The sequence below is a fragment of the Pleurodeles waltl genome, unplaced genomic scaffold (genome assembly GCF_031143425.1).
Source record: "Pleurodeles waltl isolate 20211129_DDA unplaced genomic scaffold, aPleWal1.hap1.20221129 scaffold_525, whole genome shotgun sequence".
Lineage (NCBI taxonomy): Eukaryota > Metazoa > Chordata > Amphibia > Caudata > Salamandridae > Pleurodeles > Pleurodeles waltl.
Genome location: NW_027150233.1, coordinates 42,027 through 57,090, shown reverse-complemented (window position 1 = coordinate 57,090; position 15,064 = coordinate 42,027). Strand labels below are relative to the sequence as shown.

Here is a 15,064-nt window from a genome sequence, read left to right as displayed (position 1 = left end):
AGTTTAGCGTCAAAAAGTATAAATATGGGCCCAAGGGGCATATTTATACTCCGTTTGCGCCGAATTAGCGTCGTTTTTTTCGACGCAAATTCGGCGCAAAAACTAACGCCATATTTATACTTTGGCGTTAGACACGTCTAGCGCCAAAGTATGGGCAAATAGCGTCATTTTTTTGCGTGAACGCCTTCCTTGCGTTAATGAGATGCAAGGAAGGCGTTCCCGGCGAAAAAAAATGACGGCGACGCAAATGCGTCGTATTTATACTCCCGGGCAAAAATCACGCCCGGGAGGTGGCGGGTCAAAAAACCCCGCATTTGCGCCACTATTTAACTCCTGGGTCAGGGTAGGCGTTAAGGGGCCTGTGGGCTCAAAATGAGCCTACAGGTGCCCTCCCCTGCCCCCAGGGACCCCCCCCTGCCACCCCTGCCCACCCCAGGAGGACACCCAAGGATGGAGGGACCCACCCCAGGGACATTCAGGTAAGTTCAGGTAAGTATAATTTTTTACATTTTTTATTTTTTTTGGGTGGCATAGGGGGGGCCTTATTTGTGCCCCCCTACATGCCACTATGCCCAATGACCATGCCCAGGGGACATAAGTCCCCTGGGCATGGCCATTGGGCAAGGGGGCATGACTCCTGTCTTTACTAAGACAGGAGTCATTTAAATGCCGTCTGGGCGTCGAAAATAATGGCGCAAATCGGGTTGAGGCGATTTTTTGGCCTCAACCTGACTTGCCCCATTTTAAGACGCCCTAACGCCATTTTCCCCCTACGCCGGCGCTGCCTGGTCTACGTGTTTTTTTTCCACGCACACCAGGCAGCGCCGGTCTGCTAGCGCCGGCTAACGCCATTCCATAAATACGGCGCCCGCATGGCGCTTCAGAATGGCGTTAGACGGCGCTAAATTTTTTGACGCTAAACTGCTTTAGCGCAGTTTAGCGTCAAAAAGTATAAATATGGGCCCAACTTCCTCTGGCAAAGGAAACAGCAGACAGCCCACAGGTGTACCCCAACTGCTAGCACTTTTGTCTTCAACAAACGATAAACAGCCTCACCTGTGGCAAGGCCTCAAAAAATTGAATGAAACTCGTAAACGTTCCTCTTCACGGAAATCTTTAGTAAAAGGCGAAAGATTTATTTGTTTTGAAGAGAAACCCGAGAGTGTTACAAGCTGAGCCTAGCAGGGCATGTGGCGCCACAAACAGAGACCCTGCCATTGCGAGGGCGAGGGTCCGAGAGGTGGTTTTTTCGCCCTACTTAACAGGGCAAGAACCACAGGGGAGAGCAAAACAGCCCAAACGTTCAAGGCCCCTGCTTCAAGTAGAGAAAGAAAAAATGGTGGACCGTTTTCAGGGTTCTGTCTGGGCATATGCAAATTTCGGTGGCACTCGCCTCAGCTGATTGGCCAGGGTGAGTCTGCTGGGCAGGGAAAAGGGAAAGCTGGAGGCAGGCTGTAAGTGAAGTGGGCGCGCAGGGAAACGTTTTCCTATAGATTGTGTGTATTGAATGCCACTGATGCCACAGTAAGGCTTTGCAGCGCTAATAGTATTCCCATTAGACACCACCCAGGTACGCAGCAGCAGGCAGGTGAAAATAAGGGAATACCGAGCAGAAGCTGAGGTATCAATGGTAAAATGCTGGCTTTTTTTCTCCCTGCAATGCTTTCCTGACACGGTTATCTTCTGGTAGATTTTGCCAGACATTTGTGTGTAGTGTCAAAGCAATTAGACAGAATGTTAAACCCAGTTCTGCTGCAAAAGAGTGCTGCTTACCTTCCCATGGCCTCAGAGGCAGCACACTTTAAAGCAGCTCGGCCTGCTTGTATCACTATCCCTTTCGGTTGGAGTCGCTCTCTGGGCCTTTTGTCTCCATGATAATTGACCCTTTCCTGCAATAACCATCCCATCCAAATGCAGTGGGCCACCACCATGCTCCAGAACAAGTCATGTGCTTTCAGGCACATTCTCTAGCTGAGCCTGAATCTAAAAGGATCTAGCTAGCTAGGCCAGAGTCACAAGCCAGACACCCCCTTTCAAAAGAATCTGAGAGGGAGCCAGCCCGGGACTAGCCATCTTTACACCTCCCAAGGCACCCAGAACTAGCCTCCTGTATACCTCCAAGGGCACTAACAACGGGCAAGCCCTATGAAAAGCACAGCCTGAGTGTTGGTGGCCACCTGTGAAAAGTAGGGTGACCCCTGGCCTGCTGGCAGCAGAGATGTTGGGAGCAGAGACAATCTAATGCCTGCTGTCGTGATGATTCAAGACAGCCAAGAAAAGCAGCCTCACGCTCCGCAGAAATTCTTTCCCATGAGCCACCTGGCTTATGCAAATGAGTAGACAGCAGGCCTCAGAACAAAACACCAACTTCCTCTGGCAAATGAAACAGCAGACAGCCCACAAGTGTACCCCAACTGCTAGCACTTTTATCTTCAACAAACGATAAACAGCCTCACCTGTGGCAAGGCCTCAAAAAATTGAATGAAACTTGTAAACGTTCCTCTCCACGGAAATCTTTAGTAAAAGGCGAAAGATTTGGGCCCGTATTTATACTCCGTTTGCGCCGAATTTGCGTTGTTTTTTTCGACGCAAATTCGACGCAAAACCAACGCCAACTAACGCCATATTTATACTATGGCGTTAGACGCTTCGGGCGCCAAAGTGCCCGGAGTGTGCGTCATTTTTTAGCGTGAACCCCTTCCTTGCGTTAATGAGATGCAAGGGAGGCGTTCCCGTCTTAAAAAATGACTCCCAGGCCTTTACGTGGTATTTATACTCCCGGGCAAAAGAGACGCCCGGGAGTGGGCGTGGCTAAAAACGGCGCATTTGCGCCGCTTTTTAACGCCTGGGTCAGGCATGGCGTTAAGGGACAAGTGGGCTCAAAATGAGCCCAGAGTGCCCTCCCCTGCCCCCAGGGACCCCCCCCTGCCACCCTTGCCCACCCCAGGAGGACACCCAAGGCTGGAGGGACCCACCCCAGGGACATTCAGGTAAGTTCAGGTAAGTATTTTTTTTTTTTTTTTAATAATTTTTTTTGGCATAGGGGTGCCTGATTTGTGCCCCCCTACATGCCACTATGCCCAATGACCATGCCCAGGGGACAGAAGTCCCCTGGGCATGGCCATTGGGCAAGGGGGCATGACTCCTATCTTTACAATGATAGGAGTCATGTTGATGGGGGGATGGGCGTCGTTAAAAAAATGGCGCAAGTCGGGTTAAGACGATTTTTTTTCCTCAACCTGACTTGCCCCATTTTAAGACGCCCTAACGTCATTTTTGCCCAACGCCGGCGCTGCCTGGTCTACGTGGTTTTTTTCCACGCACACCAGGCAGCGCCGGTCTGCTTGCGCCGGCTAACGCCATTCCATAGATACGGCGCCCGCATGGCGCTTCAGAATGGCGTTAGACGGCGCAAAATTTTTTGACGCTAAACTGCGTTAGCGCAGTTTAGCGTCAAAAAGTATAAATATGGGCCTTATTCTTTTGAAGAGAAACCCGAGTGTGTTACAAGCTGAGCCTAGCAGGGCATGTGGCGCCACAAACAGAGACCCTGCCATTGCGAGGGCGAGGGTCCGAGAGGTGGTTTTTCGCCCTACTTAACAGGGCAAGAACCACAGGGGAGAGCAAAACAGCCCAAACGTTCAAGGCCCCTGCTTCAAGTAGAGAAAGAAAAAATGGTGGACCGTTTTCAGGGTTCTGTCTGGGCATATGCAAATTTCGGTGGCACTCGCCTCAGCTGATTGGCCAGGGTGAGTCTGCTGGGCAGGGAAAAGGGAAAACTGGAGGCAGGCTGTAAGTGAAGTGGGCGCAGGGAAACGTTTTCCTATAGATTGGTGTGTATTGAATGCCACTGATGCCACAGTAAGGCTTTGCAGCGCTAATAGTATTCCCATTAGACACCACCCAGGTACGCAGCAGCAGGCAGGTGAAAATAAGGGAATAACAAGCAGAAGCTGAGGTATCAATGGTAAATGCTGGCTTTTTTTCTCCCTGCAATGCTTTCCTGACACGGTTATCTTCTGGTAGATTTTGCCAGACATTTGTGTGCAGTGTCAAAGCAATTAGACAGGAATGTTGAACCCAGTTCTGCTGCAAAAGAGTGCTGCTTACCTTCCCATGGCCTCAGAGGCAGCACACTTTAAAAGCAGCTCGGCCTGCTTGTATCACTATCCCTTTCGGTTGGAGTCGCTCTCTGGGCCTTTTGTCTCCATGATAATTGACCCTTTCCTGCAATAACCATCCCATCCAAATGCAGTGGGCCACCACCATGCTCCAGAACAAGTCATGTGCTTTCAGGCACATCCTCTAGCTGAGCCTGAATCTAAAAGGATCTAGCTAGCTAGGCCAGAGTCACAGCCAGACACCCCCTTTCAAAAGAATCTGAGAGGGGAGCCAGCCCGGGACTAGCCATCTTTACACCTCCCAAGGCACCCAGAACTAGCCTCTGTATACCTCCAAGGGCACCAACAACGGGCACCAATAACGGGCAAGCCCTATGAAAAGCACAGCCTGAGTGTTGGTGGCCACCTGTGAAAAGTAGGGTGACCCCTGGCCTGCTGGCAGCAGAGATGTGGGGAGCAGAGACAATCTAATGCCTGCTGTCGTGATGATTCAAGACAGCCAAGAAAAGCAGCCTCACGCTCCGCAGAAATTCTTTCCCATGAGCCACCTGGCCTATGCAAATGAGTAGACAGCAGGCCTCAGAACAAAACACCAACTTCCTCTGGCAAATGAAACAGCAGACAGCCCACAAGTGTACCCCAACTGCTAGCACTTTTATCTTCAACAAACGATAAACAGCCTCACCTGTGGCAAGGCCTCAAAAAATTGAATGAAACTTGTAGACGTTCCTCTCCACGGAAATCTTTAGTAAAAGGCGAAAGATTTATTCATTTTGAAGAGAAACCCGAGTGTGTTACAAGCTGAGCCTAGCAGGGCATGTGGCGCCACAAACAGAGACCCTGCCATTGCGAGGGCGAGGGTCCGAGAGGTGGTTTTTCGCCCTACTTAACAGGGCAAGAATCACAGGGGAGAGCAAAACAGCCCAAAACGTTCAAGGCCCCTGCTTCAAGTAGAGAAAGAAAAAATGGTGGACCGTTTTCAGGGGTCTGTCTGGGCATATGCAAATTTCGGTGGCACTCGCCCTCAGCTGATTGGCCAGGGTGAGTCTGCTGGGCAGGGAAAAGGGAAACTGGAGGCAGGCTGTAAGTGAAGTGGGCGCGCAGGGAAACGTTTTCCTATAGATTGTGTGTATTGAATGCCACTGATGCCACAGTAAGGCTTTGCAGCGCTAATAGTATTCCCATTAGACACCACCCCAGGTACGCAGCAGCAGGCAGGTGAAAATAAGGGAATACCGAGCAGAAGCTGAGGTATCAATGGTAAATGCTGGCTTTTTTTCTCCCTGCAATGCTTTCCTGACACGGTTATCTCTGGTAGATTTTTGCCAGACATTTGTGTGCAGTGTCAAAGCAATTAGACAGAATGTTGAACCCAGTTCTGCTGCAAAAGAGTGCTGCTTACCTTCCCATGGCCTCAGAGGCAGCACACTTTTAAAGCAGCTCGGCCTGCTTGTATCACTATCCCTTTCGGTTGGAGTCACTCTCTGGGCCCTTTTGTCTCCATGATAATTGACCTTTTCCTGCAATAACCATCCCATCCAAATGCAGTGGGCCACCACCATGCTCCAGAACAAGTCAGGTGCTTTCAGGCACATCCTCTAGCTGAGCCTGAATCTAAAAGGATCTAGCTAGCTAGGCCCAGAGTCACAAGCCAGACACCCCCTTTCAAAGAATCTGAGAGGGAGCCAGCCCGGGACTAGCCATCTTTACACCCCCAAGGCACCCAGAACTAGCCTCCTGTATACCTCCAAGGGCACCAACAACGGGCACCAATAACGGGCAGCCCTATGAAAAGCACAGCCTGAGTGTTGGTGGCCACTGTGAAAAGTAGGGTGACCCTGGCCTGCTGGCAGCAGAGATGTTGGGAGCAGAGACAATCTAATGCCTGCTGTCGTGATGATTCAAGACAGCAAGAAAGCAGCCTCACGCTCCGCAGAAATTCTTTCCCATGAGCCACCTGGCCTATGCAAATGAGTAGGACAGCAGGCCTCAGAACAAAACACCAACTTCCTCTGGCAAAGGAAACAGCAGACAGCCCACAGGTGTACCCCAACTGCTAGCACTTTTGTCTTCAACAAACGATAAACAGCCTCACCTGTGGCAAGGCCTCAAAAAATTGAATGAAACTCGTAAACGTTCCTCTCCACGGAAATCTTTAGTAAAAGGCGAAAGATTTATTCGTTTTGAAGAGAAACCCGAGTGTGTTACAAGCTGAGCCTAGCAGGGCATGTGGCGCCACAAACAGAGACCCTGCCATTGCGAGGGCGAGGGTCCGAGAGGTGGTTTTTCGCCCTACTTAACAGGGCAAGAACCACAGGGGAGAGCAAAACAGCCCAAACGTTCAAGGCCCCTGCTTCAAGTAGAGAAAGAAAAAATGGTGGACCGTTTTCAGGGTTCTGTCTGGGCATATGCAAATTTCGGTGGCACTCGCCTCAGCTGATTGGCCAGGGTGAGTCTGCTGGGCAGGGAAAAGGGAAAGCTGGAGGCAGGCTGTAAGTGAAGTGGGCGCGCAGGGAAACGTTTTCCTATAGATTGTGTGTATTGAATGCCACTGATGCCACAGTAAGGCTTTGCAGCGCTAATAGTATTCCCATTAGACACCACCCAGGTACGCAGCAGCAGGCAGGTGAAAATAAGGGAATACCGAGCAGAAGCTGAGGTATCAATGGTAAATGCTGGCTTTTTTTCTCCCTGCAATGCTTTCCTGACACGGTTATCTTCTGGTAGATTTTGCCAGACATTTGTGTGCAGTGTCAAAGCAATTAGACAGAATGTTGAACCCAGTTCTGCTGCAAAAGAGTGCTGCTTACCTTCCCATGGCCTCAGAGGCAGCACACTTTAAAGCAGCTCGGCCTGCTTGTATCACTATCCCTTTCGGTTGGAGTCGCTCTCTGGGCCTTTTGTCTCCATGATAATTGACCCTTTCCTGCAATAACCATCCCATCCAAATGCAGTGGGCCACCACCATGCTCCAGAACAAGTCATGTGCTTTCAGGCACATCCTCTAACTGAGCCTGAATCTAAAAGGATCTAGCTAGCTAGGCCAGAGTCACAAGCCAGACACCCCCCTTTCAAAAGAATCTGAGAGGGAGCCAGCCCGGGACTAGCCATCTTTACACCGCCCAAGGCACCCAGAACTAGCCTCCTGTATACCTCCAAGGGCACCAACAACGGGCAAGCCCTATGAAAAGCACAGCCTGAGTGTTGGTGGCCACCTGTGAAAAGTAGGGTGACCCCTGGCCTGCTGGCAGCAGAGATGTTGGGAGCAGAGACAATCTAATGCCTGCTGTCGTGATGATTCAAGACAGCCAAGAAAAGCAGCCTCACGCTCCGCAGAAATTCTTTCCCATGAGCCACCAGGCCTATGCAAATGAGTAGACAGCAGGCCTCAGAACAAAACACCAAGGGGCATATTTATACTCCGTTTGCGCCGAATTAGTGTCGTTTTTTTCGACGCAAATTCGGCGCAAAACTAACGCCATATTTATACTTTGGCGTTAGACGCGTCTAGTGCCAAAGTATGGGCAAATAGCGTCATTTTTTTTGCGTGAACGCCTTCCTTGCGTTAATGAGATGCAAGGAAGGCGTTCCCGTCTAAAAAAATGACGGCGACGCAAATGCGTCGTATTTATACTCCCGGGCAAAAATCACGCCCGGGAGGTGGCGGGTCAAAAAACCCCGCATTTGCGCCACTATTTAACGCCTGGGTCAGGGTAGGCGTTAAGGGGCCTGTTGGCTCAGAATGAGCCCACAGGTGCCCTCCCCTGCCCCCAGGGACCCCCCCTGCCACCCCTGCCCGCCCCAGGAGGACACCCAAGGATGGAGGGACCCACCCCAGGGACATTCAGGTAAGTTCAGGTAAGTATAATTTTTTACATTTTTGATTTTTTTTGGGTGGCATAGGGGGGCCTTATTTGTGCCCCCCTACATGCCACTATGCCCAATGACCATGCCCAGGGGACATAAGTCCCCTGGGCATGGCCATTGGGCAAGGGGGCATGACTCCTGTCTTTACTAAGACAGGAGTCATTTAAATGGCGTCTGGGCGTCGAAAATAATGGCGCAAATCGGGTTGAGGCGATTTTATGGCCTCAACCTGACTTGCCCCATTTTAAGACGCCCTAACGCCATTTTCCCCCTACGGCGGCGCTGCCTGGTCTACGGCCCATATTTATACTTTTTGACGCTAAACTGCGCTAACGCAGTTTAGCGTCAAAAAATTTAGCGCCGTCTAACGCCATTCTGAAGCGCCATGCGGGCGCCGTATTTATGGAATGGCGTTAGCCAGCGCTAGCAGACCGGCGCTGCCTGGTGTGCGTGGAAAAAAAACACGTAGACCAGGCAGCGCCGACGTAGGGGGAAAATGGCGTTAGGGCGTCTTAAAATGGGGCAAGTCAGGTTGAGGCCAAAAAATCGCCTCAACCCGATTTGCGCCATTATTTTCGACGCCCAGACGGCATTTAAATGACTCCTGTCTTAGTAAAGACAGGAGTCATGCCCCCTTGCCCAATGGCCATGCCCAGGGGACTTATGTCCCCTGGGCATGGTCATTGGGCATAGTGGCATGTAGGGGGGCACAAATAAGGCCCCCCTATGCCACCCAAAAAAAATAAAAAATGTAAAAAATTATACTTACCTGAACTTACCTGAATGTCCCTGGGGTGGGTCCCTCCATCCTTGGGTGTCCTCCTGGGGTGGGCAGGGGTGGCGGGGGGGGGTCCCTGGGGGCAGGGGAGGGCACCTGTGGGCTCATTTTGAGCCCACAGGCCCCTTAACGCCTACCCTGACCCAGGCGTTAAATAGTGGCGCAAATGCGGGGTTTTTTGACCCGCCACCTCCCGGGCGTGATTTTTGCCCGGGAGTATAAATACGACGCATTTGCGTCGCCGTCATTTTTTTAGACGGGAACGCCTTCCTTGCATCTCATTAACGCAAGGAAGGCGTTCACGCAAAAAAATGACGCTATTTGCCCATACTTTGGCGCTAGACGCGTCTAACGCCAAAGTATAAATATGGCGTTAGTTTTGCGCCGAATTTGCGTCGAAAAAAACAAAGCTAATTCGGCGCAAACGGAGTATAAATACTGGCCTACGTGTTTTTTTTCCACGCACACCAGGCAGCGCCGGTCTGCTAGCGCCGGCTAACGCCATTCCATAAATACGGCGCCCGCATGGCGCTTCAGAATGGCGTTAGACGGCGCTAAATTTTTTGACGCTAAACTGCGTTAGCGCAGTTTAGCGTCAAAAAGTATAAATATGGGCCCAAGGGGCATATTTATACTCCGTTTGCGCCGAATTAGCGTCGTTTTTTTCGACGCAAATTCGGCGCAAAACTAACGCCATATTTATACTTTGGCGTTAGACGCGTCTAGCGCCAAAGTATGGGCAAATAGCGTCATTTTTTTGCGTGAACGCCTTCCTTGCGTTAATGAGATGCAAGGAAGGCGTTCCCGTCGAAAAAAATGACGGCGACGCAAATGCGTCGTATTTATACTCCCGGGCAAAAATCACGCCCGGGAGGTGGCGGGTCAAAAAACCCCGCATTTGCGCCACTATTTAACTCCTGGGTCAGGGTAGGCGTTAAGGGGCCTGTGGGCTCAAAATGAGCCTACAGGTGCCCTCCCCTGCCCCCAGGGACCCCCCCTGCCACCCCTGCCCACCCCAGGAGGACACCCAAGGATGGAGGGACCCACCCCAGGGACATTCAGGTAAGTTCAGGTAAGTATAATTTTTTACATTTTTTATTTTTTTTGGGTGGCATAGGGGGGCCTTATTTGTGCCCCCCTACATGCCACTATGCCCAATGACCATGCCCAGGGGACATAAGTCCCCTGGGCATGGCCATTGGGCAAGGGGGCATGACTCCTGTCTTTACTAAGACAGGAGTCATTTAAATGCCGTCTGGGCGTCGAAAATAATGGCGCAAATCGGGTTGAGGCGATTTTTTGGCCTCAACCTGACTTGCCCCATTTTAAGACGCCCTAACGCCATTTTCCCCCTACGCCGGCGCTGCCTGGTCTACGTGTTTTTTTTCCACGCACACCAGGCAGCGCCGGTCTGCTAGCGCCGGCTAACGCCATTCCATAAATACGGCGCCCGCATGGCGCTTCAGAATGGCGTTAGACGGCGCTAAATTTTTTGACGCTAAACTGCTTTAGCGCAGTTTAGCGTCAAAAAGTATAAATATGGGCCCAACTTCCTCTGGCAAAGGAAACAGCAGACAGCCCACAGGTGTACCCCAACTGCTAGCACTTTTGTCTTCAACAAACGATAAACAGCCTCACCTGTGGCAAGGCCTCAAAAAATTGAATGAAACTCGTAAACGTTCCTCTTCACGGAAATCTTTAGTAAAAGGCGAAAGATTTATTTGTTTTGAAGAGAAACCCGAGAGTGTTACAAGCTGAGCCTAGCAGGGCATGTGGCGCCACAAACAGAGACCCTGCCATTGCGAGGGCGAGGGTCCGAGAGGTGGTTTTTCGCCCTACTTAACAGGGCAAGAACCACAGGGGAGAGCAAAACAGCCCAAACGTTCAAGGCCCCTGCTTCAAGTAGAGAAAGAAAAAATGGTGGACCGTTTTCAGGGTTCTGTCTGGGCATATGCAAATTTCGGTGGCACTCGCCTCAGCTGATTGGCCAGGGTGAGTCTGCTGGGCAGGGAAAAGGGAAAGCTGGAGGCAGGCTGTAAGTGAAGTGGGCGCGCAGGGAAACGTTTTCCTATAGATTGTGTGTATTGAATGCCACTGATGCCACAGTAAGGCTTTGCAGCGCTAATAGTATTCCCATTAGACACCACCCAGGTACGCAGCAGCAGGCAGGTGAAAATAAGGGAATACCGAGCAGAAGCTGAGGTATCAATGGTAAATGCTGGCTTTTTTTCTCCCTGCAATGCTTTCCTGACACGGTTATCTTCTGGTAGATTTTGCCAGACATTTGTGTGTAGTGTCAAAGCAATTAGACAGAATGTTAAACCCAGTTCTGCTGCAAAAGAGTGCTGCTTACCTTCCCATGGCCTCAGAGGCAGCACACTTTAAAGCAGCTCGGCCTGCTTGTATCACTATCCCTTTCGGTTGGAGTCGCTCTCTGGGCCTTTTGTCTCCATGATAATTGACCCTTTCCTGCAATAACCATCCCATCCAAATGCAGTGGGCCACCACCATGCTCCAGAACAAGTCATGTGCTTTCAGGCACATTCTCTAGCTGAGCCTGAATCTAAAAGGATCTAGCTAGCTAGGCCAGAGTCACAAGCCAGACACCCCCTTTCAAAAGAATCTGAGAGGGAGCCAGCCCGGGACTAGCCATCTTTACACCTCCCAAGGCACCCAGAACTAGCCTCCTGTATACCTCCAAGGGCACTAACAACGGGCAAGCCCTATGAAAAGCACAGCCTGAGTGTTGGTGGCCACCTGTGAAAAGTAGGGTGACCCCTGGCCTGCTGGCAGCAGAGATGTTGGGAGCAGAGACAATCTAATGCCTGCTGTCGTGATGATTCAAGACAGCCAAGAAAAGCAGCCTCACGCTCCGCAGAAATTCTTTCCCATGAGCCACCTGGCTTATGCAAATGAGTAGACAGCAGGCCTCAGAACAAAACACCAACTTCCTCTGGCAAATGAAACAGCAGACAGCCCACAAGTGTACCCCAACTGCTAGCACTTTTATCTTCAACAAACGATAAACAGCCTCACCTGTGGCAAGGCCTCAAAAAATTGAATGAAACTTGTAAACGTTCCTCTCCACGGAAATCTTTAGTAAAAGGCGAAAGATTTGGGCCCGTATTTATACTCCGTTTGCGCCGAATTTGCGTTGTTTTTTTCGACGCAAATTCGACGCAAAACCAACGCCAACTAACGCCATATTTATACTATGGCGTTAGACGCTTCGGGCGCCAAAGTGCCCGGAGTGTGCGTCATTTTTTAGCGTGAACCCCTTCCTTGCGTTAATGAGATGCAAGGGAGGCGTTCCCGTCTTAAAAAATGACTCCCAGGCCTTTACGTGGTATTTATACTCCCGGGCAAAAGAGACGCCCGGGAGTGGGCGTGGCTAAAAACGGCGCATTTGCGCCGCTTTTTAACGCCTGGGTCAGGCATGGCGTTAAGGGACAAGTGGGCTCAAAATGAGCCCAGAGTGCCCTCCCCTGCCCCCAGGGACCCCCCCTGCCACCCTTGCCCACCCCAGGAGGACACCCAAGGCTGGAGGGACCCACCCCAGGGACATTCAGGTAAGTTCAGGTAAGTATTTTTTTTTTTTTTTTAATAATTTTTTTTGGCATAGGGGTGCCTGATTTGTGCCCCCCTACATGCCACTATGCCCAATGACCATGCCCAGGGGACAGAAGTCCCCTGGGCATGGCCATTGGGCAAGGGGGCATGACTCCTATCTTTACAATGATAGGAGTCATGTTGATGGGGGATGGGCGTCGTTAAAAAATGGCGCAAGTCGGGTTAAGACGATTTTTTTGCCTCAACCTGACTTGCCCCATTTTAAGACGCCCTAACGTCATTTTTGCCCAACGCCGGCGCTGCCTGGTCTACGTGGTTTTTTTCCACGCACACCAGGCAGCGCCGGTCTGCTTGCGCCGGCTAACGCCATTCCATAGATACGGCGCCCGCATGGCGCTTCAGAATGGCGTTAGACGGCGCAAAATTTTTTGACGCTAAACTGCGTTAGCGCAGTTTAGCGTCAAAAAGTATAAATATGGGCCTTATTCTTTTGAAGAGAAACCCGAGTGTGTTACAAGCTGAGCCTAGCAGGGCATGTGGCGCCACAAACAGAGACCCTGCCATTGCGAGGGCGAGGGTCCGAGAGGTGGTTTTTCGCCCTACTTAACAGGGCAAGAACCACAGGGGAGAGCAAAACAGCCCAAACGTTCAAGGCCCCTGCTTCAAGTAGAGAAAGAAAAAATGGTGGACCGTTTTCAGGGTTCTGTCTGGGCATATGCAAATTTCGGTGGCACTCGCCTCAGCTGATTGGCCAGGGTGAGTCTGCTGGGCAGGGAAAAGGGAAAACTGGAGGCAGGCTGTAAGTGAAGTGGGCGCGCAGGGAAACGTTTTCCTATAGATTGTGTGTATTGAATGCCACTGATGCCACAGTAAGGCTTTGCAGCGCTAATAGTATTCCCATTAGACACCACCCAGGTACGCAGCAGCAGGCAGGTGAAAATAAGGGAATAACAAGCAGAAGCTGAGGTATCAATGGTAAATGCTGGCTTTTTTTCTCCCTGCAATGCTTTCCTGACACGGTTATCTTCTGGTAGATTTTGCCAGACATTTGTGTGCAGTGTCAAAGCAATTAGACAGAATGTTGAACCCAGTTCTGCTGCAAAAGAGTGCTGCTTACCTTCCCATGGCCTCAGAGGCAGCACACTTTAAAGCAGCTCGGCCTGCTTGTATCACTATCCCTTTCGGTTGGAGTCGCTCTCTGGGCCTTTTGTCTCCATGATAATTGACCCTTTCCTGCAATAACCATCCCATCCAAATGCAGTGGGCCACCACCATGCTCCAGAACAAGTCATGTGCTTTCAGGCACATCCTCTAGCTGAGCCTGAATCTAAAAGGATCTAGCTAGCTAGGCCAGAGTCACAAGCCAGACACCCCCTTTCAAAAGAATCTGAGAGGGAGCCAGCCCGGGACTAGCCATCTTTACACCTCCCAAGGCACCCAGAACTAGCCTCCTGTATACCTCCAAGGGTACCAACAACGGGCACCAATAACGGGCAAGCCCTATGAAAAGCACAGCCTGAGTGTTGGTGGCCACCTGTGAAAAGTAGGGTGACCCCTGGCCTGCTGGCAGCAGAGATGTTGGGAGCAGAGACAATCTAATGCCTGCTGTCGTGATGATTCAAGACAGCCAAGAAAAGCAGCCTCACGCTCCGCAGAAATTCTTTCCCATGAGCCACCTGGCCTATGCAAATGAGTAGACAGCAGGCCTCAGAACAAAACACCAACTTCCTCTGGCAAATGAAACAGCAGACAGCCCACAAGTGTACCCCAACTGCTAGCACTTTTATCTTCAACAAACGATAAACAGCCTCACCTGTGGCAAGGCCTCAAAAAATTGAATGAAACTTGTAGACGTTCCTCTCCACGGAAATCTTTAGTAAAAGGCGAAAGATTTATTCATTTTGAAGAGAAACCCGAGTGTGTTACAAGCTGAGCCTAGCAGGGCATGTGGCGCCACAAACAGAGACCCTGCCATTGCGAGGGCGAGGGTCCGAGAGGTGGTTTTTCGCCCTACTTAACAGGGCAAGAATCACAGGGGAGAGCAAAACAGCCCAAACGTTCAAGGCCCCTGCTTCAAGTAGAGAAAGAAAAAATGGTGGACCGTTTTCAGGGTTCTGTCTGGGCATATGCAAATTTCGGTGGCACTCGCCTCAGCTGATTGGCCAGGGTGAGTCTGCTGGGCAGGGAAAAGGGAAAACTGGAGGCAGGCTGTAAGTGAAGTGGGCGCGCAGGGAAACGTTTTCCTATAGATTGTGTGTATTGAATGCCACTGATGCCACAGTAAGGCTTTGCAGCGCTAATAGTATTCCCATTAGACACCACCCAGGTACGCAGCAGCAGGCAGGTGAAAATAAGGGAATACCGAGCAGAAGCTGAGGTATCAATGGTAAATGCTGGCTTTTTTTCTCCCTGCAATGCTTTCCTGACACGGTTATCTTCTGGTAGATTTTGCCAGACATTTGTGTGCAGTGTCAAAGCAATTAGACAGAATGTTGAACCCAGTTCTGCTGCAAAAGAGTGCTGCTTACCTTCCCATGGCCTCAGAGGCAGCACACTTTAAAGCAGCTCGGCCTGCTTGTATCACTATCCCTTTCGGTTGGAGTCACTCTCTGGGCCTTTTGTCTCCATGATAATTGACCTTTTCCTGCAATAACCATCCCATCCAAATGCAGTGGGCCACCACCATGCTCCAGAACAAGTCATGTGCTTTCAGGCACATCCTCTAGCT

The 15,064-nt window shown here is 50.8% G+C and overlaps 5 non-coding genes and 2 pseudogenes across 5 annotated transcripts; all 7 read right to left on the bottom strand.

The window, feature by feature from the left end:
• Positions 1-1,048: 1,048 nt before the first annotated feature.
• Positions 1,049-1,164, bottom strand: LOC138278657 (U5 spliceosomal RNA). The gene has a single exon (XR_011200797.1). It is a non-coding gene; the product is annotated as a U5 spliceosomal RNA (small nuclear RNA).
• Positions 1,165-2,448: 1,284 nt separating this feature from the next.
• Positions 2,449-2,614, bottom strand: LOC138278668 (U5 spliceosomal RNA; annotated as a pseudogene).
• A 2,184-nt stretch (positions 2,615-4,798) lies between these two features.
• LOC138278664 (U5 spliceosomal RNA) lies at positions 4,799-4,914 on the bottom strand. The gene has a single exon (XR_011200802.1). It is a non-coding gene; the product is annotated as a U5 spliceosomal RNA (small nuclear RNA).
• A 1,294-nt stretch (positions 4,915-6,208) lies between these two features.
• LOC138278653 (U5 spliceosomal RNA) lies at positions 6,209-6,324 on the bottom strand. The gene has a single exon (XR_011200793.1). It is a non-coding gene; the product is annotated as a U5 spliceosomal RNA (small nuclear RNA).
• A 4,072-nt stretch (positions 6,325-10,396) lies between these two features.
• On the bottom strand, positions 10,397-10,512 carry LOC138278656 (U5 spliceosomal RNA). Its single transcript, XR_011200796.1, has one exon. It is a non-coding gene; the product is annotated as a U5 spliceosomal RNA (small nuclear RNA).
• A 1,282-nt stretch (positions 10,513-11,794) lies between these two features.
• LOC138278667 (U5 spliceosomal RNA) lies at positions 11,795-11,960 on the bottom strand (annotated as a pseudogene).
• Positions 11,961-14,141: 2,181 nt separating this feature from the next.
• On the bottom strand, positions 14,142-14,257 carry LOC138278660 (U5 spliceosomal RNA). The gene has a single exon (XR_011200800.1). It is a non-coding gene; the product is annotated as a U5 spliceosomal RNA (small nuclear RNA).
• Positions 14,258-15,064: the final 807 nt, after the last annotated feature.